The sequence below is a fragment of the Triticum urartu genome, chromosome 6 (assembly GCF_003073215.2).
Source record: "Triticum urartu cultivar G1812 chromosome 6, Tu2.1, whole genome shotgun sequence".
Taxonomy (NCBI): domain Eukaryota; kingdom Viridiplantae; phylum Streptophyta; class Magnoliopsida; order Poales; family Poaceae; genus Triticum; species Triticum urartu.
In genome coordinates, this window is record NC_053027.1 from 181,949,297 (window position 1) to 181,974,322 (window position 25,026).

A 25,026-nucleotide genomic window follows, 5' to 3' on the forward strand; every position below is an offset into this window, starting at 1 on the left:
TTAATTTCCTCCAGATCATTTGCGGGCATCCGATAGGGTCTCTTGGATATTGGCCCTGTACCTGGCAATAGCTCTATCAAGAACTCAATGTCTCTATCTGGTGGCATGCCGGGTAACTCCTCTGGAAAAACATCCGGGTAGTCCTGCACTACAGGCACTTCCTCCTGAACAACTCCCGTGAGGGCATTCACTTGGCTCCTCCTAGGCACATGCCTAGACACATACTTAATCCTTTTTCCCTCCGGGGTGGTGAGATAAATCGACTTGCTAGCACAGTCAATACTTCCTCCATACTTTGACATCCAGTCCGTACCTAATATCACATCCAATCCTTGTGACTCCAAGATAATTAGGTCAGACGGAAAAACATGTGTGACAATGGTTAGGGGTATCTGGTCGCACCATCGGCTAGCCATGTACTCTGCTCCAGGTGAACTCACTAGGAGAGGGGTCCTAAGGGTTTGGGTTGGTATTTTAAACTTATCCACGAATCCCCTTTATATGTATGAATGTGATGCACCAGTATCGAAAAGAACAAGAGCGGTAAATGACTTAACCAAAAACTTGCCTATTACCGCGTTCGGCTGCTCTTCAACCTCCTCCACGTTAACGTGGTTAACTTGTCCTTTATTGAATGGATTAGGCTTCTTCCCAGCGCTCCCATTTCCGTTTCCATTCCTTCCTTCAGGGCAATCATTGGCATAGTACCCTGTCTTCCCGCACTTAAAGCAAGTAACTTGACTTAGGTCTCTTTTGGCGGGTGTGGCGGGGTTGGAGTGGTTCTGATTGTTGTTAGCTTCGTTCCCATATCCGTTCTTAGCACCATTGTGATTATGCGATCCTCCTCCAGTGTGGTTGTGGCCTCCATGGTTATGAACAAGTCCTCCCGAGTTCGGAGTTAGGCGAGGCTTCTGCTGGGCTCCTGAGTTATACTTCCCTTGTCCGTACTTCCTCTTACGGTTCTCAATCTGCTGCTGCTTCCCTTCAATAATAAGAGCCTTATCTACCAACTCCTGGTAGTTTTTGAAGGTGGCTACCATCAACTGCATGCTCATGTCATCATTTAGACCTTCCATAAACTTCTCCTGCTTAGCGGCATCTGTCGCCACATCATCAGGGGCATAGCAAGAAAACTTGCTAAACTCATCCACGTACTAAGCCACAGTACGGTTCCCCTGGCGTAAGTTGCGGAACTCCCGCTTCTTCATCTGCCTAGCTCCAGTTGAGACATGGGCTGTGCGGAAAGCTTGCTGAAATTGGTCCCATGTCACCGTGGCTATGGGGTAGGTGATAGTGTAGTTCTCCCACCATGATGCTGCTGGTCCATCCAACTGATGTGCGGCAAAACACACCTTCTCAGAATCTGTGCAACCTGTGGTGGTCAACTCCCTTCCAATACGGTGTAGCCAATCATCAGCAACTATAGGCTCGGTGCTACTGGAAAACACCGGCGGTTGTAACCTTAGAAAGCGGGCTAGGTTGTCCACTGGTGGCGGGTTGTTATTGTTGTTGTTTTTGTTGTTGTTGTTGTTGTTGTTGTTGTTGTTGCCCTAGTTCTGAACTAGCAATTGCATCAGGGTATTCTGCTGCTGGATCAACTGGGTGAGCTCCGGTGGGAAAGCAAAACCGGGGTCATGTCTCGGAGGCATCTGATGGGTTTAGAGGGGAGAGATCAGAATAGAATGAGGTCTAATGAGAAAGCACTACCCATATGCACATGAGACAAACACAATCATTTCACTCAATCAATCAAGCAAGGGCATACAAGCGGTCTAGAACTATCGCAAAAGTGCTCTACTACTACTAATTACATGGGGGAATACTAATAATATATGGTGGTCATCTAGAAATTTTGATCGGTGGAAGACTCCATGATGTCTGCTCCAGCTTCGTCTTCAAACTCATCATCACTACGATCGGAATCGGCGTCATCGATGATGATGTAGTCCTCGAGACGAATCTCCTTGGGTTCTTCATCTTCTTCTACTGGTGTGGGGACTCCCATGAATACTCCGATCTTCACTACTAGGGAAAAGCCTATACACAGAATTTTACCAGTAGCGTTGTACAAAATCAAGCGCTGCTGCTACTTAGTAGCAGCGCGCGTGAATAAACCGCGCTACTGCTATGACTTTAGCAGTAGCCCGTACTAGCGAAAAGCGCTGCTGCTACGTTCGAACTGGGCGCACATGGCTAGCCCAACCTAGCAATAGCGCGTATAATGGCCCAGCGCTACTGCTAATCTCCTTAGCTGCAGCGCGCTTACGTGTAAAGCGCTGCTGCTAACGGAAATAAAATAAAGTGAAAAACAAGTAGAAAAGTAAATGAAAATGAAAGAAATAGAAAAAGGAGAAAGGGAAAAAATAAAATGTAAAGAAAAATAAAAGAAAAAAGGGAAAAAAGGAGAAAGGAGTAGCAGTAGCGGGTTTCAGTAAACGCATTATAGCTAACTTAGCTATAGCGCGTTTCCAGAAACGCGCTACCGTTATGTTTCACTTAAACAGTGGTTTCCCCCCACCCCGCCCCCTGGCCACCAATTCTTCCCCAAATCGTCCCTCGCCCTCGCCGCCGTCTCCTCATCGCCGCCGCCCGAGGCCGCCCTCAGCCTCACCGCCGCCGCCCGAGGCCGCCCTCAGCCTCACCGACGCCGCCCGAGGCCGCCCTCAGCCTCACAGCCGCCGCCCAAGGCCGCCCTCCACGTCACCGTCGGCGCCCTCCACCTCACCGCCGCCCGAGCCCGCCCAGGACCGCCCTTGTCCGTGCCCGAGCCCGCCCTCTCCGCCCCTGCCTCCGTCACCGAGCACCTCCCCGCCACCGTCTCTCCCCTCTCTGTAAGTCCCCCACCCCTCCCCCTCACTCATCTCTCTCTGTATTTCAGAGAAAAATTAGATGTTAATTAGATGTTTTTCAGTTAGGGCACTAGAGTTTTGCTAGGTTAATTAGGTTAGTAGTGCTGCTAGTAGTATTGGTACAGTAGGTTAATTAGGTGATGTTAAATGAATAACCTAAATGAATGAAATTAGTAGTTAACTGAATTTTTTTTCCTTTCATCATTATAGAGCACTAAAGTTAACTGAATTTTGTTCTATTAGTAGTTAAATGAATTTTCTTCTACACTGTTTGCACATGTGGTTGCTCGTGTATATTTGGACACTGTTTGCAGGGAATGATGCTTAGTGGCCTATGTTTTGCCGGAATGTTGATTCATTTCTTTTCCGGCAAATTTCAGGTTCTCGATTTGTCCACTTTTTAGCAAAGCTCATGCCGAAATTTTCCGTGAATTTCGGCATGACTTGTGCTACAAACTAGGACATATCGAGTGCCCGTGATTTGCCGCACCAGGAAGGAGTCAACATTCCTGCAAAACAATAGGCCTTTTTTATGTCATTATTCATTTTATTAGGTCTAGAATTAATTGACTAGATTTAATCATAGGAAACATGGCTAGCAACGATGAAGGACAGGGTTCTGGTGATTGCGACGACGCCTACCGGGCGACAGACGAATTTTTTAGCCTTACCGATGATCAACCGATGTTATTGCTGGGCCCACCGGTGGCATCGGGGACTGAGACCGACACGCAGACCGGTGCTGAGACTGAGACCGGCGCTCAGACTCAGACCGGCATCGAGACCGGTGCTGAGACTGAGACTGGCGCTGCCTCGGGGAGCGGAGCCAGTGTAGAACTGAAAGCAAAGAGGCAACGGGTTCCTAACAAACTCAGGACTACTAGAGTGGTGGTCACGGAGGTGGACGACGGCAATTTTGAGCCAACGGCGCCCGAGGAAGCGCGTCGATGCTACAGCAATCAAATAGGCTGCATCGTGCGGACAACCGCCACCATCAACGATGAGAAACTACAGAAGATAGAAAATATGAGGATCTCCCTCCTAAAGAAGTTTCACCAAATATTCTTGTTCCCGGGCCAAAATGAGAAGGATTATAAAGATCCAGATGAGGACCCGGCAATGAAGAAGATAAACAAACACGCCATGACCAAGTTTAGCGGCGCGTTTTCCGCCTGGAAAAATCGAGTGAAAGCAAGGATCATCGACAAGAAGGAACCCTACTCCGAGATTGTAAAGGATAATCCGACAATCACGGAAGAGCAGTTTCAAATATTCAAGGAGGCTTGCGAGGCCGAAGATGCCAAAAAAAAGTCTAAGTACATGAAGGGGCTTCAAGAGAGGAACATTGGGAGCCACCACCTCGGAAGCCGTGGTTACGGCGGAAAGAGGTCCAAATGGGCCAAGGAGGACGCGGAAGCCGCAAGTCTGGGCATCCCAGACCCCTTGGCGGAGTTCACCGTCCCGCAGGAGCGTGACATCCTCAGGGCCCGGCACCGTTGGGACCCAGTGAAAAAGGTTTACGAGACAACACCGGTCATTACGGAGTTCATGAGACTGCTGGTAATTTTAGTTTCTGATCAATTCGACTGCACACGTTAGTCATATTTGTAAATGATCGTTGTGCCTTTTGCAGAGAGAGCAGCACAGGATTGCGGCCGAAAGCGACTCGCCATCTGAGGCATTGGCGAGGCCCAAGTGGGACACTCCATTCAACCGGGCGTTGAACATATTGAAACAACAATCGGTGGATACTTGACCATCATATGGACGCGTGCACGGTGTCGGAGACGACGCCACGTGGAAGAAGTACTACCGTGAGACCATGGAGGAGAGAAAGGAAAGACGGAGGTTAACTGAAGAAAACATCGACAAGAGGGTTGAGAAGAAATCAACTGAGACAGTCGCAACAGCGGTAGCTGCCGCAAAACAGGTGGCTTTAGATATTTCTACTACCTTGGTTCCGGCCGTTTTCAATTGGACCAGGCAAAATCCAAAAAAAGATGCAGCGGACTTTCCCCTTGCTGACTTCTTGGTGGGGAGCAGCTCGACTAGCGTTGCACCAGCACCTGCAGCCGCACCGGCTCCCGCACCGGACGTGCTAGGCGGTGCTTCGTCTTTGGCTAAGCTCGACGCCCTCACGGTATCTGTCACACCGGCCCCCTTCAATATAATTGTATAATCTCCCGTTTTGGTTGCCTTTCGGATGTCTCACGTCGTAGACTTTTCTTTGCAGGCCGACGAAACCCCGTGCACCATATTGTACACCATCGGCGACCAGAAGGTGGACGTGGGGAAGGCGACGATAATGGAGCCGAAGGAACCATTGTTCCACAGCCGGCCGATCCCCCCGAACATCTTCAAGGTTTCCGTGGCCAGTGTCAAACCGGGCCATGAGAATTTGCCTCCTCCAGTACTACTGGGGGATGACGACGAGACACGGCGGCGGCTTGGTGATTGTTGCAATGCTGGGTGGGTCCTGTTGTGGCCAAAGAGTCTGCTTCATCTGGAGGCGGCCGGGAGCACACCCACGAGCACGCAGCCTTAGCAAGGTATGAACATCAACACCCCACCTACCCAATTATCGTCGGGTGTCGGGTTGGGTGATAGCGGATGGGGTAAGGAGGAGGCTCCATTAGTCGCTGATGACGTCGCCATGGATGAGGATGAGGACGACGATGGCGCTACTGAACAGTATGTCTATACTGGCGCCTCCTCAGGGTTTGAGCGTCATGAGTCGGTGCCTGAATTGCCGTCTCAACATATTATGGACGACCTTCCGGTAGTAAAGAAGTTTAGGAAGAGAGCGAGGAAAGGCAAAAAAGCTGTTTCTATGATCCAGCCGCCTCAGCAGCCTCGGCTTCAGGACCGTATAGATATCCCCGGTGTGGATAAATGGCATATCCCCGGTCAACCAATCCTACCTGCAACAGCGCTACGGGCCAGATTCGGCGATCTAAAGAGACTTCATGACGATGTGCTGCGGGTAGAGAAAGACCTCATCACCTCGAAAGATCCAGGATACCCACTCTACGTGGTTAACGTTCCGCGGCAAATGTCGTACATCGACAGCTTCCCCGCAGATAAGTTCTTCCTCCGATTCGATTACATATTCGACATGTTTCACGTGAAGAAGCTGGATTTTACGTTCGTCCGCCTTTATGCCTTGCACATGAACTACATCATCGGGGTTGAGCAGATATCTCATATCTGTGTCGCTGACCCGTAATACATGCACGAGGGCTTCTTGGGAGTCTGCGCAAATCACCATGAATACACGAGGGATTACATCGTCAATTTCATGCTCACCAATAAGGACAAGGAGGCGATTCTCGTGCCTTATCATCCCGTGTAAGTCATCTGCGCTGCTATCCTTCCTTCGATTTTAATCATTCATTTGCACGGTGGAGGCTAATTAATTTGAGGACTTATTTTGTGCAGCGGCGGGCACGCCGTCCTCATCATCCTCTACCCCCGATTCTCCCACGCTCTTTACTTGGACTCGTCGAAGAACATTCACAAAAAGGATTACACCCACATCAAGGATTTTCTCGACAGTGCTATGTTTTACTACCAAGCAAGGGGTGGAGAGGTCAGGGACAAGAAGAGAAGGGGCGGCAGGGTCGCCTTCGGCCATAAGACCGACTTCTGCTGCATCCAGCAACCGAACGATTCTCTTAATGATGGATTCTATGTCCTACACCACATGCTGGAGTACAGACGGGATCACCAGAACCTTCGCATGTCACCTAGATCCGGCGATGCCCATATTCTGCAATGGGCAAAGGACATAGGAGATATCGAGGATCATCGACTTCGAGCTGAGTTCTATAACATCCAGCGCAAACTTGCCCAAATCATCATGAAGGAGGTCGTCGGAAAAACAGGGATGTTCTACGGAGAAGGACAAATGTCGTGGGAAGACGTCTGAACATGGATAGCCTCTCAGCGTCTCGACCTGAAGCCTTTCACTAGGCTCGGGGACTATCTCCCTGACTTGGATGGATGGAACGACATGTTGGAGTGATTGTCGATATATGACAATGTGTCCGTTTAGTCCATACTTTCTGTATGACAAAACTTTGAGTTATGCACGGTGAAACTTTATTTGTGATGTAATTAAACCGTCCTCCTCCTCGACTAGCGAAAATCACTCTAGTTAGGGCATTTTGGGGTAGGATGAACTTTGTTATTTATGCTTATGATATGTTGTTTTTATTTTTGCCAAGTCTGTCTCTTTATGTTGCTCAACTATATATGTTGCATATCATCGACTCATGTGATGATGCAGGTGCATAGATCATAGATGGCGAAGAAGTGCTATGCCAGGAGTATATATACGACAAGTGGCCGGAGTGTCAGGCCCTTCTGGTTTCTGAGCGACAGGCAGTAGTTAGTTTAGAGGTTCACGCTAATGCGAAAGAGGGATACGAACTCATGTTCTCAAAGTGATAGCTCTTCTCGCGTATATCATTGTTTAGATGGATGATGATGTATTTGCATATCATTCGAGACTTGTATCGCTATTTTCGAGATGATGACGAGAGACCACTTTGTGTTGGATGATGATTATGATGATGACATGATTTGATGAGACTAATTGTATGTATATGCTATGATTACATTTGTATGTGTATGATATGCTAAAGATTATTGTATAAAGCCTATTCAAATAAAAAAAAATATGCAGGAAAAAAACTAATAAATAAACTAGTAGTAGCGAGGGGGGAAATTTAGCAGTAGCGCCGCATTGTCAGTAGTGCGTCCCAGCAAACAGCGCTGCAGATAATATCAGTAGCGCCCTTTCCCAAAGAGCGCTACAGCTATTCATGTATAGCAGTAGCGTGGGACAACCGGCGCTACTGCTATACGTTAGTTGTAGCGCCTTATTAGTAGCGCCGGTGCCCGCGCTACTGAGAGGCCCAAAACCCTCGCTGCTGGTAGGCTTTTCCCTAGTAGTGCTTCTTAAATAGGTTGTCATTCTTCTCCAGTAGTGTCTTGATTTCCTCCTCATATCCATCGCGTGTAAACTTGAGTTCTTCCTCCAGCTCGATGATCCTAGTCTTCGCCTTCTTCAAGTCCATCATGTCCGTGCACATCTGGTTCTCCTAACGTCGAATGTGCTGGTTTAACTCCTGGATGAAAGCTATAATGGATCTATCCCTCTTAGTGCTGATTACTTCCCATTGCTCGTCTCGACGCCCACATATTTGGTAGATAGTATCCTTGAGTTCCCTGTTGTAGACTTCTCCAATGCGTCCCATGGTGATGTGAGCTGCCATGCTCTTTCCTAAACTCCAGGTTGGTGCTTCGAAAGAAAATTCTATGGGTTTGGAAGTTGGCGAGAACGTCCTTCCTGGAACTTGTACTTGAATCATCCAGCGCTCCTCTTCTGGTAAGGTGACGTTGTACGTCCCGGTGAAGCTTGGTATTCCAATGTTCAAGTACCTAGTGACTTCCTTCAAGTGGTGTCCAAAAGGTGTGTCTTCATTCGGTTGTGCAAACTTGTTCTTCATCTCCATCATCCTAAAGAGTAGAAAATGGAGAGGAGTCAGAAATGAGTAGAGAAGAGTGACCTATGGTTTAACTTAGTGGTCGTGTCCTACACTCAGTGTGTGCTCTGATACCATCTTGTAGCAACCCGACCTCAAACGGTCAAGTCTCTGTGCTTCAGTGCCATCCCTGGATCAGTAATGCTGACACACACAGTACTCGAAGGATTTATAACAGAGTAGCAATCACACACTTATTACATCGAATGTCTCCAAAGAGAACTTATTACAATAATATGGCTTAAGGCCATCTAATGCGATAATAGCGGAAGGCTTGGAAGAGAAAGTGAGTCCATCAACTCCAACGGCATAGCTGAGCTGCATGGCAATGACCTAACGAACCTTACTCCTCGCCTGAAAAGTCTGCAACATAATACGTTGCAGCCCGAGAACGGGTCAGCACATGGAATATGCTGGCAAAGTAACACAGTAGAGCAAGAACAGAATAATGCTATCACTACATGCATATTTGGCTGGTGGAAAGCTCTATGGTTATAGTTTTTGCGAAAAGCCAATTTTTTCCTACAAAAAAGGAATAGATTTTAATTTAACTATCATGGTAGTTGAACAACATTGAGAAGGTAACCCCAACTCAATCCCAATTAAAGTATTTAACAACCCAACCAATTGAATTAAAAGTGATGAGATACATGTGATAACCCAAGTACTAGATACTCAAGATTGTCCATAACCGGGGACATGGCTAACCATGATTAGATTGTACACTCTGCAGAGGTTTGTGCACTTTTCCCCCACAAGACTCGATCGCCTCCGTTGGATTTCTTGCACAGCATGGTGTTTGAGAAACGGATGACCGAGACACAGTCTTTCAAAAACATTAACTCTTTACTCCGGGTAGACCATACCAAACCTACAAAACCCACTACCTGCTGATCTACCTCTTCAAGAGCTTCACGTAACTTACTCAACTATGCTAGAGCCCATAATAGCTAGTGGCTGCACACGAAAGTTTCTAGCATGAATCATCTCAATTCCCTTTGAGCCTGGTTGGCGGTCCATAGGAAGATCACACGGGTACCCCGGGATTTCCTAAAAAACAGACAACACTGGGTTCCCCAGGTGCCTCAATCCACCCAGATGTGTATTCAAGTTGCCACCTAAGTTGATCCATTAATCAACAATCTCACATCTGTCATGGATTTCACTCAAACCCAAACCACGTCTACGAGCATAGCATAGCAATAAGCAACGCGTAGAAGTAACTCCCAAGGGTTTGATAGTAACAGGGTAATAGGTTCTACCTCAATAACTACTTCCCAACCCACAAGTTAATGACATCCTAATCATGCAAGGTTTGAGGATTGGAACTAATGCATAAAAACTGGGTGATAAAGGGATATGATCAAAGTGTTACTTGCCTTGCTGACGATCCGCGAAACCTAGAGACTCGTAGTAACACGCTTCGAACTCCGGGTGTTCTATCGCAAACAAACAATAACATACATAAGCAACAAGCAAAGATGCATAAGCAAAACTCAAATAAGAGAGGTTGACCAGAAAGTTCAACTTAAGAACTCCGGTACTCAAAAAGAATCAAATGAAAGGAAGCAACGAAACTCAAACGGCGAAAGAAACAAGATCCATTTACTAATCTGGACCTAGGTCAAATTTTACAGTAGCGAAAACTTGTGCAAGTTGGTTAAACAGAAAGAGGATCTCGAGACGAAGATCTAGGCCCTTGAATCGCCTGATTCCGACTAATGAGCAAAAAGAAAAACAGAAACTAAGATCGGATCAGAAATCACGATCGAAAATAATCGCGGACAAATCCGACAAAAGAAAACTGACGAACAGACTAACGAACAAGCGTTCGTTAACTGTAACTAACGGGCGAAACCCGTTCGTTAAAACGAACGTACGGACAAACGTCTGCTAAATAGAAGAACCGAGAAAAACCGGCGAACCGATCTAAAAAATGATCTAGGGGTTTCTAAAAAACCGAACGGTTTAAAAAAACCGGTGGCTCGGGATCCGGTGCGGTACCTCCGGCGAGGGTCCCCGGCGAGGCGGGGCTCGGCGGCGCGGCGACGGGGCTCGGCGGCGCGGGCGGCAGCGAGGCGCGGCAGCGACAGGCGCGGGCGGCGGCGGCTGCGGGGCGGCGGTGGTGTGGTGGGGGCGGGGTGGCGCGTATAAATAGGGGGGCGACTTGGAGGAGGGGGCAAGGCGCGGTGGAGGCGGAGTCCGGCTCGGACTCCGGTCTGAGCTCGGCGGCGGCGGCGCGCGCACGAGGAGGCGGCGGTGGCAACTTAGGCTGGCGGCCAGGCTGGATTCGGCCCAGTCGGCGCAGGGAGACTTTTTTTCTTAAACAATTTCGCCGACAGAAGTAAAATCCTAGAAAATAAAATAAAAATCTAAAAATGACAAAACAAGTTTTCACCGTCTAAATAAAATATTTAGAACAAGATGAACATTTTCTTGGCCCTAAAATGCAATTTTGAAAAACATGCAATTTTTCTAATGCAAATAAAATCGAATAAAAGATTTTAATATTTTTCCTCCAATATTTCAATTATCTTGGAGAAGTCATATTAAATCCTCTCATTTATTTTTAAATGTGAAATATTTTTCGGAGAGAAAAATTATTAAAATCAAAAATCCTCGTTTCATTATTTGATAAAATCAAATATGAAAACCGGGAAATCCCCAACTCTCTTCGAGGGTCCTTGAGTTGCTTAGGATTTCGAGGATTGCGGAACGGAAATGCAATAAAACATGATATGCATGAATGACCTATGTATAACATTCCAAATTGAAAATTTGGGATGTTACATGGCTGTTAACTGAACCCGATTGAGCGATTCCTTCGCTACTACTGCTAACTGAAGTCGATCTATGTTGCCTCTGGATGAACAGTGAGCATTGCGGGGGGGGTGGATGAACAGTTCCTGGTGGGGGTGGATGAACAGGACCCCGTGGTGTTGCCTCTGGATGAACATGACCCCGATTGATCGAGCCGGTTGGGGCTGGATGAACAGAACCCCGTGGAGGGCTGGATGAATAGCACCACCCCGTGGAGGGCAGGATGAACAGTAGACGGTGGAGGGAAGGATGAATAGTAGCCCGTGGAGGGGTGGTTGAACAGGAGCCCGTGGAGAGGGCTGGTTGAACAGTAGCCGGTGGAGTAGCGCGCGGTGGAGGCTGGATGAACAGGAGCCCGTGGATGAACAGTCGCAGGTGGAGGCTGGAGGAGGTCGACGGTGGATGAACAGTAGCTCGTGGGGGCTGGAGGGGGTCGACGGTGGAGATGAACAGTATCTCGTGGAGCCCCGTTTTGCGGTACGCCACACCCCTCCCGATGAACAGGACCCCCGTTTCGACCGTAGGAGGTCCGTTTCGTCCGTTTTGCGGTACGCCACACCCCTCCCGATGAACAAGACCCCCGTTTCGACCGTAGGAGGTCTGTTTCCTCCGTTTTGCGGTACGCCAGACCCCTCCCGATCAACAGGACCCCGTTCCGAACGTAGGAGGTCCGTTTCCTCCGTTGTGCGGTACACCAAGCCTTGTTTCCATCGCCTGTTCCGTCCAAGCCCTCCCGATGAACACGACCACGCATTCCGTTCCGACCCAGCCGGTTGGCTCCGACGTGTTCCGTTGCCTCCCGATGAACACGACGCATTCCATTGCCTCCCCATGAACACGACGACGACGTTGTTTCTCCGTTCTGACTCAGCCATGCCAACGAGCCCTCGCCGTACGTATGCGCGAGTAGGCGTTCGAGACCCCGCCCGTATGTACACATACGTGGCCGTATTTTCTTTCTTGCACCTTGGCCGCCTCTACTACGACACGTGCGCGCCTCTACATCCACCAATATATATGTACGTACACGTTCGCGACCAGAATGACAACGCTACATACGCTTTGACCAGGTCGGTCCCGACTGTCAGGCACTTCCTTGCGTGCGAAGATGTAGCTGGTGGGTCCCAACAGTCAAGGGGGCGAAATACGGTGGCCCGTCCGGTGGGTCCCCGCTGTCAGGTGGAGGAATAATTATTTTGCACGTAATAAGGAGGCACTTCCTTGCTGCGGCCGTGGACCCAGCTGTCAGCCTCTCCACGTACAGTCCACGTCCGATGGAAGCCGTTCCTTGACCACGTTGACCATGCCGCGCCGAGAGCACCAGGGTGGTAGACGACGGCGAGGCCTAGGAAGGGGACGACGCGGAGTAGGGGAAGACGTGGCAGTGGATGCCCACGCGTAGAGGAGTATGAGGGCACTGGTTCGCTGCGGTGTGAGGCTGCCGTCGCCGCAGAGTAACAAGGGGTGTGGGTGAGTAGAGGGATGGCCTGGCTAGCGGTGGGAGTAGCAGGGGCGGTGAGGCCTCCGCCGCATCGCAGCCGGCCACGGGAGGCAGGAGCACGAGGCACGACCGGCGCTAGTTTGGGCGGCTGGAGCAAGAAGACCAGAGGTTGAAGAAGCACTACGGCCGTTGGATGGACATCGTACGGTCACTGGAGCTAGAATCGTGCATATTGACTAAGTTGACAAAGCCCTCCGTCCCCGTCAACTTAGTAGGCCCACAAGTCAGCCTGCCACTATACTGGGTCCCAGCTAACAGGGGGACTATTCATTTTTTTGTGCGTAATAAGGAGGCACTTCCTTGCGTGCGAAGATATAGTTGGTGGGTCCGAGCTGTCAGCGGCGGTAACGTTTTTTCATGAAATACAGAGGCCCTTACGGTGGGTCCCAGCTGTCAGGTGGAGGAATCATTATTTTGCGCGTACAGTCCACGACCGATGGATGTCGTTCATTGACCAAGTTGACCAGGCCACGCCAAGAGCACCATGGCGGTGGACAACGTCGAGGCCTAGGAAGGGAATGACACGGAGCCGGGGAAGACTCGGCAATGGTTGCCCACGCGGTGGGGAGTATGAGGGTTTACTGGTCTGGCTGCCGTCGCCGGAAAATAACAGGAGGTGTGGGTGAGTAGAGGAATGGCTTGACCAGCAATGAAGTAGGGTGGGGCAGTGCGGCCTGTGCGGCAGCACAGCCGGCCACGGGAGGCGGGAGCGGGCAGTCCCACCGGAGCTGGTTTGGGCGGCTGGAGCAAGAAGATCAGATATTGAAGAAGCAGCACGGCCATTGGATTAACATCCAATGGTCACTGCTGCTAGAATCGTTTGTGGACTAAGTTGACAAAGCCAAAGTACACGTCAACCTAGTAGACCCACAAGTCAGCCTCCAAATCTGTCCCAAACAGCATACAGCCCGAAATTTCTAGCCAGATTCAAATTAATTTTAAATCTAAATATACCTTAATTTAAATTCAATGAAATTTTACCCGCACAAAAACAATGAAATTTAAAATATCAAAATCCGAAAGAAAACAATATTTTGGAACTAATTGTCTGTTTGCTGTATTTTTTCATTTTACATCCCATTTATTATTACTTATAGCCCATTTCTTATTACTTATAGCCCATTTTCTGGGCAAAATGCATCCCTCCTCGTCTTGAAAGATTTCCGGCCCAGCAGGGCGTAGAAAAGCAAGTAGGCCTACGTTGGTTATTCTGCAAAAAACAAAATAGCTGGCTAGCAATTTTCAGAAAGGAAAAAAACAAACTGGGTTGGCCATGTGCTAAACATATGAAATAAAAGCCTGGGCTAGACGGGCCACGGGTCCTGCACAACCCAGTTGATACCCTTCTCCATCCCGAAAAAACAAAATTACTGCGCGCTGCTGGGTCCCTACTATCATCCTCACCATGTACAGTCATCTCCTTATTCCTCTCGGTTGTTGACCATGTTGACAACACCGAAGGGCGGCGCCGCGGCGAGCGAATCAAGGCGGAGGACGATGGTGAGGCCTCGGACGGGAACGAACAGGAGCCGGGGCAGATCACAGCCAGCCATGGGAGGCGGGAGCAGGCGCTCCCGCCGGCGCTGGTTTGGCTTTGGCGGCTCGAGGAAGAAGAGACTAAAGAAAAGTGACAGGCATTGAATGTCAATCCAACGGTCAAGGTTGGCACAATTGTTTGTTGACTAAGCGGACACCAAGTAGCATACTTTTTTATATATAGGAAGAAAACTGCGAGGAAAATGCGTTCGTCTGTCGTCCTCCTCACAGGGAATGTTCGCCACATAAGTGACTAGCACCCTTGGTTTTCAACCGAGAGGTCTTGGGTTCGAGTCCCAGGAACTCTCAATTTTGTCCTCCTTCCTTCCTCGCAAAAAAAGGGAAAGAAAATCAAAGACTTGGGAAGGCGTACAGAACAAGCTAGTGTACCAGTAAAGAGATGTTGCCGAGTTTTAGAAAAAAGAAAGATGTGCTCCTGTAGCTGGTTCGAATCCAAACCTAGACTATGACTATATATGGTGCTATGCTACTCTACAAGTAATGAAACTGACATATCCAACGTTCGCTTCTCCTCTTCTCTACTTACTCTGCCTAGCATCAGAAGCTCTGGCCACAGCAACCATGTCCGCTGGCTGCTCGTCCACCTGCTCTTCAGCAGGCAAGAACCAGATATGCGCCAAGTCGCAACCCATACCATCACCTATGGGTCTCATCACACCCTCGCCGGCACGCGCACCGCAGCCAATTGCTCATCGCAACCCGCTGCCGTTGGTGTGGTGCCACTACAGCAAATTACGCAGAGTCATCCGTCGCGTCTCAACCACAATTCGCAACCCTGGCCGAGTCTTCTACAAATGCCCGAATCATGGGGTAATAATATGTTTAAGTGTTGTTCTGCTGCTTTGAGTTGCTGATTTTTTTAATAGTTTGGTTGATGATCTACCAATTTGATTCGTGCAGAAAAGGGAAGATTCGTGTGATTTGTATTTCTGGGAAGTTGCTGATGTGGGGGAATGCAACTACATTGATTATTTGGTTAGCTGAGGAATCCCAGTACCAGCAGGTTGGGGTGTTGGACAAGTAACTGAAGGAACGGCAGAAGAGGAAGATGCAGAGCAGAAGGTTAAAGATGCAGTTCCTCTGATCATGGCCAAGCAACAGCTGCTGAACAGCCTTGACAGCAATGAGGAGATGAAAGATCTTGTGAAGATAATGGTCAAAATCGATGTGCTATGTAAGATTATTGTCTCTTTATTTGCAGTGTATGTAGCACTTGTGATGTATTCAGTGGCTATGACATGAGCACTTTGCTGAAACTAGTAATGAATGAAACCTGTGTAGCAGGCTGGGCGTAGTGTTGTGAACATCTAATGATTTCTATTAACGGAAATCAGGGGGTATCCCCTTTTGCTCATATAAATAAATAAATAGCAGAGGCCCTGTCGAGTCAGCTTTGTTCTCATTTGAAGATGGCGAGCAAATTGTAGTCCAACAGCAAACTATGTCATCAAATTCAAGTTTGACAGCCAAATATGAGTACAACTAAACAACAATGTCATCATGTTTTAGTTGTCATACAATCACCAAACACAAATCAGCATACATAACAAGTGATGTTCTCACAGCAAAATACTAAACAACATGTTCATCAGGTTTTAGTTGTCATAGCGAACACAATTTCACATAGTAGATAAAAAACGTCTTCTAACAGGCAAATACGACAAAAGCAATGTAATCATCATCCGCAGCAGCAGCGTCAACATCTTCGCCATGTGTATCAGTCTGAATCGTAATTCCCCACGGTGTCATCTTCTTCTTCGTCCTCAACGTCCTCGAACGTTGGCTTCTTCTTGATCAACTCTTGTATGTCCACAGCACGACAGGCAATCTTTTCGCCGGCTTCATTGACGTGATGGTTCTCAAAGATATTAGGAACATCTGTGTTATCTTGTACATCAGGAGCAGTGTAAGCATCATCTTGTTCTGCAACTTCATTAAACGAATTCCTCTGCTCAAACCTTTGCAATACTCTCCAGTCATCGCTACGTGCAAATGTGTCTTCCAAGAAAAATATCTGTGTTGCTTGATTTTCCAAAATAAAAGGCTCGTTGGTCTGGTACGCCGCCTTGACATTGATGGATTTGAAATAATCATCAGCTCTGGGTTTTGCGATCCTGGAAAACAGGTTATACCAACGACAGCACAACAGAACCACACACCGATGATCCTCGAAACTGGAGATATACTACAACTGAATAATGTCTGTTATGTTAGCATACATCTTTGTCATACATATCCGTGCTCATGATGGCACTGTTTTGTGTCTTCCTGTCTTCGTCTCGTGTAAGGGTGTTGTAGCGCACATCTCCAACAACGCAAGATTCATAATGTCTTACCCGAGTATCAGGACCCATTGCTAGTGAGTAAAGGGCATCATCAACTGCCTGCCCATCCTCCCGCATCTTCTTAACCTATGGTTAGAAAATAGACAAGCTGGTCATCTTATGTACTCAATATATTAAAAAAACTGACAGTGCACTTCAAAAGCTTACATGGTTCTTGAACCATTTCGCAAATCCTACCATAACCAGTTTGTCAATGTTTCTTGGATTTTGTGGCAGTAACTCCTCTTTGTAGATGCTGCACAACATAGTGATCGCGTCAAACATCTAAATATATAAGAATGTGCTGCAAGTTTAGTAGATTACGATGTATAAGCTGCAGTACTGCACTTACTTGATGTAAGGTAGTATCTCAGGACAGTTATTCAACACATACCAAACCATTTTGTCCAAATCTTTAGGTTTGTCCTCTTGTCGACTCTTCCCTGTAACTCAAACAGAATAATCGAAAACATTGAGCCCGGGATTGTCTTCACCCACCTCTTTGCTAAGCTAATCAGCTGTTTCAATGTATTTTGAGCAGAATGTCAACGCTTCTGTAGCAATGTAGGCCTCTGCAATGGAACCCTCGGGTCTAGCTCTATTCCTAACATAGCCCTTGAAAGTGCCTAGCCGCCTATCAATAGGGTACATCCAGCCATACTGCACTGGACCTCTAAGTAGTGCCTCATCAGGTAGATGAACAGCCAAATGCACCATCACATCAAAGAAGGCTGGAGGATATATCTTCTCAAGGTTGCATAGGATAGTTGGTATCTTGTCTCTAAGACGCTCCAAAGCATATATCCTGATATTCCTACTACAGAGTTCCCTGAAGAATTGCCCCAACTCTGCAGCTGCTCTGTATAAGTCAGGGCGGTCCAATCCTCTAATGATAACAGGTAAAATCCTTTGAAGTAGGACGTGGCAATCATGAGTTTTCAACCCTTGTACCTTGTTTCCATCTGCACTGACTCTCCTTTCAGGGTTGGAAGCAAATCCATGTGGGAATCTCACACGTGATAGGACCTCGCAGAATTCTTTTCTTTTTACCTTGTCCAAGACGTACACAGTTGGTGCCATATCCCGTGGTTTACCTTCATCTTGCACCTGCAAATCCTTTCTGATACCCAGGTGTGTCAAATCAATCCTAGATTTTAAGGTATCTTTCGTCTTGCCTTCAATATTAAGAAGTGTGCCAATAATGCTGTCACATATATTTTTCTCGATGTGCATCACATCAAGATTATGCTGCAGATCCAAATCTTTCCAATACTCCAAGTCCCACAAAGTGGACCTGCGGGTAAACAATAATCTCTCTTCTACCCTGCCACGCTTCCTTTTCCCACTACCATTACCGGGATGGTTTCCTGGTGTAATATGCCTGGCCTTCTCTAATTCCACTTGCAACTCATCGGCGGTGAGCCTCTTTGGCGCATCACGATTTTCATGCTTTGCATTGAACACATGTCTTCGGTATTTTCTAGGATGCGGCTTGTCCTTGGCAAGGAAACGGTGGTGTCCAATGTAACAGATCTTGCTAAGTATTGCGTATGACAGCGGATTCCTATCACAGCGAACACATGCATTGTAACCATGTGTCATTCGCCCTGACATAGTGCCCAAAGCCGGATAATCATGGATGCACCAAATTATAACAGCACGCAGAAAGAAATCAGCTGGTGGGCTGCTATATAGGTCTCGAGTGAGAACACCCTTCCATAGCTGTTGAAGTTCCTCCACAAGAGGCTCCATGAACAAATCAAAATCCTTTCCAGGACTTTTTGGACCTGGGATGAGCAAGGCCATCATGTAGTTTGATTCTTTGGTGTAGACATTTGGAGGCATGTTGTAAGGGATAACAAGCACTGGCCACATGCTATATGTGGCGCTCTGGTGGTCAAATGGGTTAAATCCATCTAAAGCTAAGCCAAGTCTAATGTTTCTCGGGTCAGCAGCAAACACTTTGTGTTTTATCATTGAAGCTTTTCCACTCACTGCCATGAGATGGATGGCTCATTACATTCTGATCTATGTACTCCTCGTTCCTAGAATGCCACAGTACATCCTCTCTTGTTTCAACATCATGAAACAACCTCTGCTATCTTGGTGTAATTGGAAGATGTCTCAGAACATTATGAGGAATCCTCTTCACAGCATCGCCATCTTTCCATCTTGATGATTTGCATTTCGGGAATTCACTTAAGTTGGCATAATCCTTCCGGAACAGAACACAATTATTCTTACAAACATGGATCATATCATATCCAATTCCAACTGCACGAAGGAAATTCTTCATTTTACTGTAGGTGTGTGGCAGCTCAGACACATCTGGGAAAGATTCGTGGAAAGCAGCCAACATCGCATTGAATGATTTGTTGGTCATCCGCTCAGATGTCTTCACCTGAAGACAGGTGACCATAGCAATCTACGTCACAATAAATATATGGCAGGATATTTTAGCAACTAATCGGCCTTGGCATGCCATCTCAGCTAAGAAGATTGAGTGCAGAATGGGGCAAGGAAGCTTCTTAAGTAGAGCATATTGACAGTAAACTACTTCGGCAAACAGTGAGATTAATAGCGTCTATCAGCTAACATTCAGCGCTACACCGACATGAACGGGGCCTCAGTCTAGAATGCGCGTACCGTGGGAGAAGCTGACCACCGTGCGTCTCCACACGAACGTCACCAGCGGTGGCGGCGCTGACCGCCGTGCGCCTCCACAAGAACGTAGCCAGAGGTGGCGGCGCGGCTAGAGGACGGCAGTCTATGAGAGCGTACCATGGGAGCGAGAGGATCGCCGAACGGCGGCGCCAACGTATCGGCGCGGCGGGGAGGGCAGCTTTGGCGGAGCGAATGGAGTGGAGGGGGACAGGGGGAGGGGGGTTTGGAGAATATTATTGGCTAGTTGGCCGAAGGGCGGTTGAATCGGATTTGGGGGGAATTTTTGGGTGTGGAGGGGGAGGATTTTCGCGCGGTGGGCGGGGGGAGTTTGGCGCATGGTCGGTTTCTCCAAGTGCAGTCCCACGTGTCAGTGAAGAGGCAAGCCGAAGCGCGTTCCGTTTGCGTGAGCCGTGTGCAGGACCGAACGTGTGTGGGGTGCAATGCGACCGCGACAGGAGTGCTGTGAGTGTACCGCATTTTTTCCTTTTAAACTAGGTGCTTCGCCCCATCAAAAAAATATGTTGTTTTGCGCGATCCATCGATACTACTACTAGTAATCCGGTATTCCCGACTAAAACGGCGCGGCCGGGTCTTTTCCCGCGTGATATGCTGGGAGGTTGGCTTAGTTGGGTTTTTTAGGACGAGTAATGCTACACCTACGTAATCCCAGTTACGTAATTAACATAATGTGAAACGTGTGAGCTGTTGATTTTAGATTGGGGGAGGGAGGGGCCCACCACCATGAAAATCAGGGGAGGAGAGAGAGAGGCAATTTACGTTAACCCTTTCGTAGGTTCCCATAGATGTAGAAAGATGTGTTCGATCCTGCAATATAGGCCATCCGATCTATATCTAACGGATAGGAAGGAAACTATGACAATTTACCCGCACTCCTCTCCACATTTGCAGATAAGGCTTTCCCTCGTTCATCCTTTTCTCCCACAAGATCTTGATCTTCCGTGCAACGCACGGGCATCTTACTAGTACTCCTACAATATGTATATTATTGTGAAAGTTCATATACACCGGCCGAGATTAATGCAAACGCGGCAGATTTTCATTACATTTCGAACTTTTATAGGAAAAAAAATAAAAGAAACCCGACCCTAAACCTATTCTACGGCGGCGACCGATGTCCTCCATCTATGATCTCCATGTACGGGGGTGGGGTTCAAGACCCGTGAAGTGAAGGTGCGGTCTCTGGCGAGGAAAAGTAGAACACGAGAGACAGACCGGCCAGTTGGCACACCATGCCTTGCCGCCTCCCATGCCCTACTCATCCTCGGAGGAGTCCCCGACCTCGGCGGTCCCGGACGTTGGACAGCGGCAAGTAGGACGCGTGGCTGACGGTGCTCCCGTCGTTGGCCGCCAGCGTGGCCACTGCTTGCGCGGCGACTTGAGCGAGGGCGGCGACCTCGAGCTCCATCCCCGAAGACAAGCTCTTCCGCAGAGCGTTCGCGCTTGCGGTCATGGCGGGTGTGGTTCCAGGTAGGAGGACGATGCGCTATGGTGTGGAGGTTAGCTGGGCATTGCCGCTTTAAGTAGCGCATTCCGGTGAGGCCAAGCGTCCGGGTGCGTCATTAAGTCGCCGGAGTTGGTTCCGCGAGCACCGAGCCTCTTAATGACAACATACGAACGGACGCATGAATGCGGGCAGCTGGCGCCGGCTGGGAACGCACCGCGCAACGGCGCGAGGGACGAGGATTTTGGTGTGCCAGGGTAGTCAGCTGCGGTCGTGGCAACGTTGGAGATGCCCTTTGCTCACATGCGATCCCCACATGTCATTGAAAAAGCAAGACGACCCGGCATGGTCTCAGGTCCAGAGGATGCAGTTGGCCGCGCTACACCACTCCGCGGACGCGTCGCGGCGCCCTGTGCATCCTCGACGTGCCGGGTGTTGGGGTGTGTTTGGATTGTGGCCAAAGTGCACCTTGCCAAAATTTTGGTCATGACCAAAAGTTTGGTCTTTGTTTGGATGGTTGCCATTTTTTTGGCATGCCAATGAACTCTAGCCAACTCTAGTTCATTTTTCTTGCCAATGTCGGCCAAATCATGGGCAACCAATACCTCAACCAAAATTTTGGTCATGACCCAAAGATTGGTTTTTGTTTGGATGGTTGCCATTTCTTTGGCATGCCAATCACTATTGGAATCAGCTACTTTGCCATCTGCCAGTTCTTTGCCGTCTGCTAGCAGACGGCAAAGAAGCTCTTTGCCATCAGCTTCCAAAAAGCAGACGGCAAAGAACTGGCTGATGGCAAAGACCAAATTTGCCATCAGCCAGTTCTTTGCCGTCCGCTAGCAGACGGCAAAGAGCAAGAAGGCGGACGGCAAAGGGCGGCGGACGGCAAAGAGGGAGGGCCCCACGTGTTAACGGCCGCGCCCCACACCCCCCCCCCTCTCTCTCTCTTTCTCTCCCACCTCTCTCCACCCCCCCGTCGCACCACCCCGCCCCAGGCCGCACCGCCCCCCCTCCTCCACCCAGGTGAGTCTCTGCTTCCTTTTTTTTTTTTTTTTGTTTTAGTTTTATGGTTTATGTTTAGATTTTTTTAGTTTTAGGATTAGTTTTAGGTTTATAGGTTTAGTTTTAGTTTAGTTTTAGGTTTAGATTTAGTTTTTTCCTTTTTCTGTTTTTTTAGTTTTAGGTTTAGGTTTAGTTTAGTTTTAGGAAAGAAGAAAAGAAGAGAAAAAGAAAAAAGAGAAAGAAGAAGAAGAAGAAGAAAAAGAAGAAGAAGAGAGAAAGAAGAAAAGAAGAAGAAGAAAAGAAGAAGAAGAAGAAGAAAAGAAGAAGAGGAAGAAGAAGAAGAGAAGAAGAAGAAGAAGAAGAAGAAGAAGAAGAAGAAGAAGAAGAGGAAAAGAAGAAGAAGGAAGAAGAAGAAGAAGAAGAAGAAGAAGAAGAAGAAGAGAAGAAGAAGAAGAAGAAGAAGAAGAAGAAGAAGAAGAAGAAGAAGAAGAAGAAGAAGAAGAAGAAGAAGAAGAAGAAGAAGAAGAAGAAGAAAGGAAGAAAGAAGAAGAAGAAGAAGAAGAAGAAGAAAAGAAAAGAAGAAGAAGAAGAAGAAGAAGAAGAAGAAGAAGAAGAAGAAGAAGAAGGAAAAGGAAGAAAAGGAAGAAGAGGAAGAAGAAGAAAAGGAAAAAAAACCCGACCCGACACGGTACCCAGACCCCGACCCGGCACCCCGACACGACACCCCGACCCCGAGCCACCGACCCCCGACCCCGACCCCGACACCCGACCCCGACCGACCCGACACCCCGACCCCGACCCCGCCCCGACCCCGAGCCTGACCCGACACCCCGACCCCGAGCCTGACCCGACACCCTGACCCCGACACCACACCCCGACCCCGAAACAACACCCCGACACCGACACGGCACTACCCCGACATCGACACGACACCCACCCCCGACCCCGAAACAGCACCCCGACCCCGACACGGCACCCCGACACCGACAGGACACCCCGACCACCGACACCTCCCGAAAAGGTGTTCTTTGGCCTTCCAGAGGCCGACGGGGTCATATATTTGTGAATTATTAGTTAGGTCATATATTTTTCGATTTTGTTATGAAAAACATCATATATAATTGTGTTGATCGTGTAGTTTTAAATGTGCAGTTGTTTCATCGCTGCGAGGTTTGGTGTTCGACGACCTCGCCGTGCGTTTGACGAGCTCTGCCCCTTCGTTCGTGGGTGAGCACAAATGACAAGTCCTCCTCCCCCATTAATTATTTGATCTATTCCGATGAAACTTGATAGCTAGCTATATATGTGTCTTGAATCATCAGTATGCGTAACCAATATGTGTCTCCCGTTCGAAAGCGTCATAGTTATAAATATGCATGCATTTGCATATTTATAACCTTGATTCTTTCGAATTGTCCAACGCTATCCATGGACAGCCCGAGTATGTGTAGATTGGGTTCGTTTTCCCATATGCTTTGCTCCGGATCCGACGCATATATTTCGTCAGTGCCTCCCCTGTTGTTCTCCGGGTACACATCCTCTCTGTTTATTGCAGAGACGTGTATCAGGAGAACAGCGGGGAGGTGCTGCCGAAATTTTGCGTCGGATCCGGAGCATAGCATGGGAAAATGAACCCAATCTACACATACACGGGTGGGATTAGGACCTATCATTACCTATTAGAGTGTAGGTTGCATGGACGTAATAAAATTGACAAAGTAGATCAACTGATGAATATATACATGGTGAATTACATATATAATTGTTGTGTGTCCAGTAGCTCTGAAAGTCAAGATGAGTGACCGTGCTTGGATGTATACCGGTCACACTGGTCAGAACAAATGGAGCGCTGAATGGTTCACAAAAACTAAGGGGTTTGTGCAAGCCGCATTTGCAAATGGCCAAAAGAAAACCTGGTGCCCCTGTTTCCGGTGCGGCAATTGGGAAAAGAAGACAGAGGCTGAAATGGGCAAACACCTGCAGAAGAGTGGTTTTACGCCCGATTATACGGTGTGGACATTTCATGGTGAGTCTGCCCAACGTGACCGAGCTGAGGTGGATCGTCGTCGCACCGACGAGCATGGTACCGGGATGGAAAACATGGTGCAAGGCTATGATGATGCTCGGGATTCGGACGAGGAGATGGAGGAATCTGCAAAGGCCTTCAATGAAATGTTGGAGTCTTCGAAACGTCCGCTCCACGAGCACACTGAGCTTTGTCAGTTGGATGCCATCTCACAAGTAATGGCTCTGAAGGCTCAGTTCAACTTGGGCAGAGAATGCTATGACGCAATTATGACAGTATTTGGACGCTTTCTACCCAAAGGCCATGTAATGCCTGCAAACCTGTACCAGTCGGACAAAATCCTCCGTGCACTGAAGATGCCCTATGAGAAGATACATGCCTGTGAGAAAGGATGTGCCTTATTTAGGCTTGACTATGCGGACTTGAACTATTGTCCCATTTGCAAGTCTTCCAGGTATATTGTGGTAGACAACGGTATGGGTGAGAAGACACAGACCAAAATCCCCGTTAGTGTTCTTCGGTATATGCCAATCGTACCAAGACTTCAACGTCTTTTCATGGTCGAAGAGACGGCCAGACAGATGACATGGCACAAAACAGGCAAAAGAACCGAACTAGATGCAGATGGGAATCTGATGATGGTACACACATCGGATGGTGTTGCGTGGAAAAAGTTTGATGAATTACATGCTGACAAAGCGGCAGATCCGAGGCATCCTCGAGTCGGCATCAGCACGGATGGGTTCAGTGTGTTTGGTATGACGGCAGCCCAATACAGTTGTTGGCCCGTATTTGTCTTTCCACTCAATCTCCCCCCCGGACAGATTATGCAAAGAAAGAACATTTTCCTGACGTTGATAATTCCAGGACCCAACTATCCGGGCAAAAATATGAATGTGTACATGCAGCCGCTTAAGGACGAATTGCAAGAAGCCTGGGATAATGGGTTCAAGACATACGACGCCTTTAGCAAACGGAACTTCATAATGCGTGTCTGGTACATGTACTCGACGCATGACTTGCCGGCGTATGCGCTATTCGTTGGCTGGTGTGTGCATGGAAGGTTCCCGTGCCCCACATGCAAGGGAGCTCTTGAGTTTCGTTGGCTTCAGGCCGGTCGCAAGTTTTCTTGCTTCGACATGCATAGACAGTTCCTGGATCCTCGCCATAAGTTCAGGAAAGACAAGAAGAACTTCATCAGGGGTAGAGTTGTCAAAAACTCTGCACCACCTGCATTGACAGGCCAACAGACCCTGGATCAGTTAAACGCTC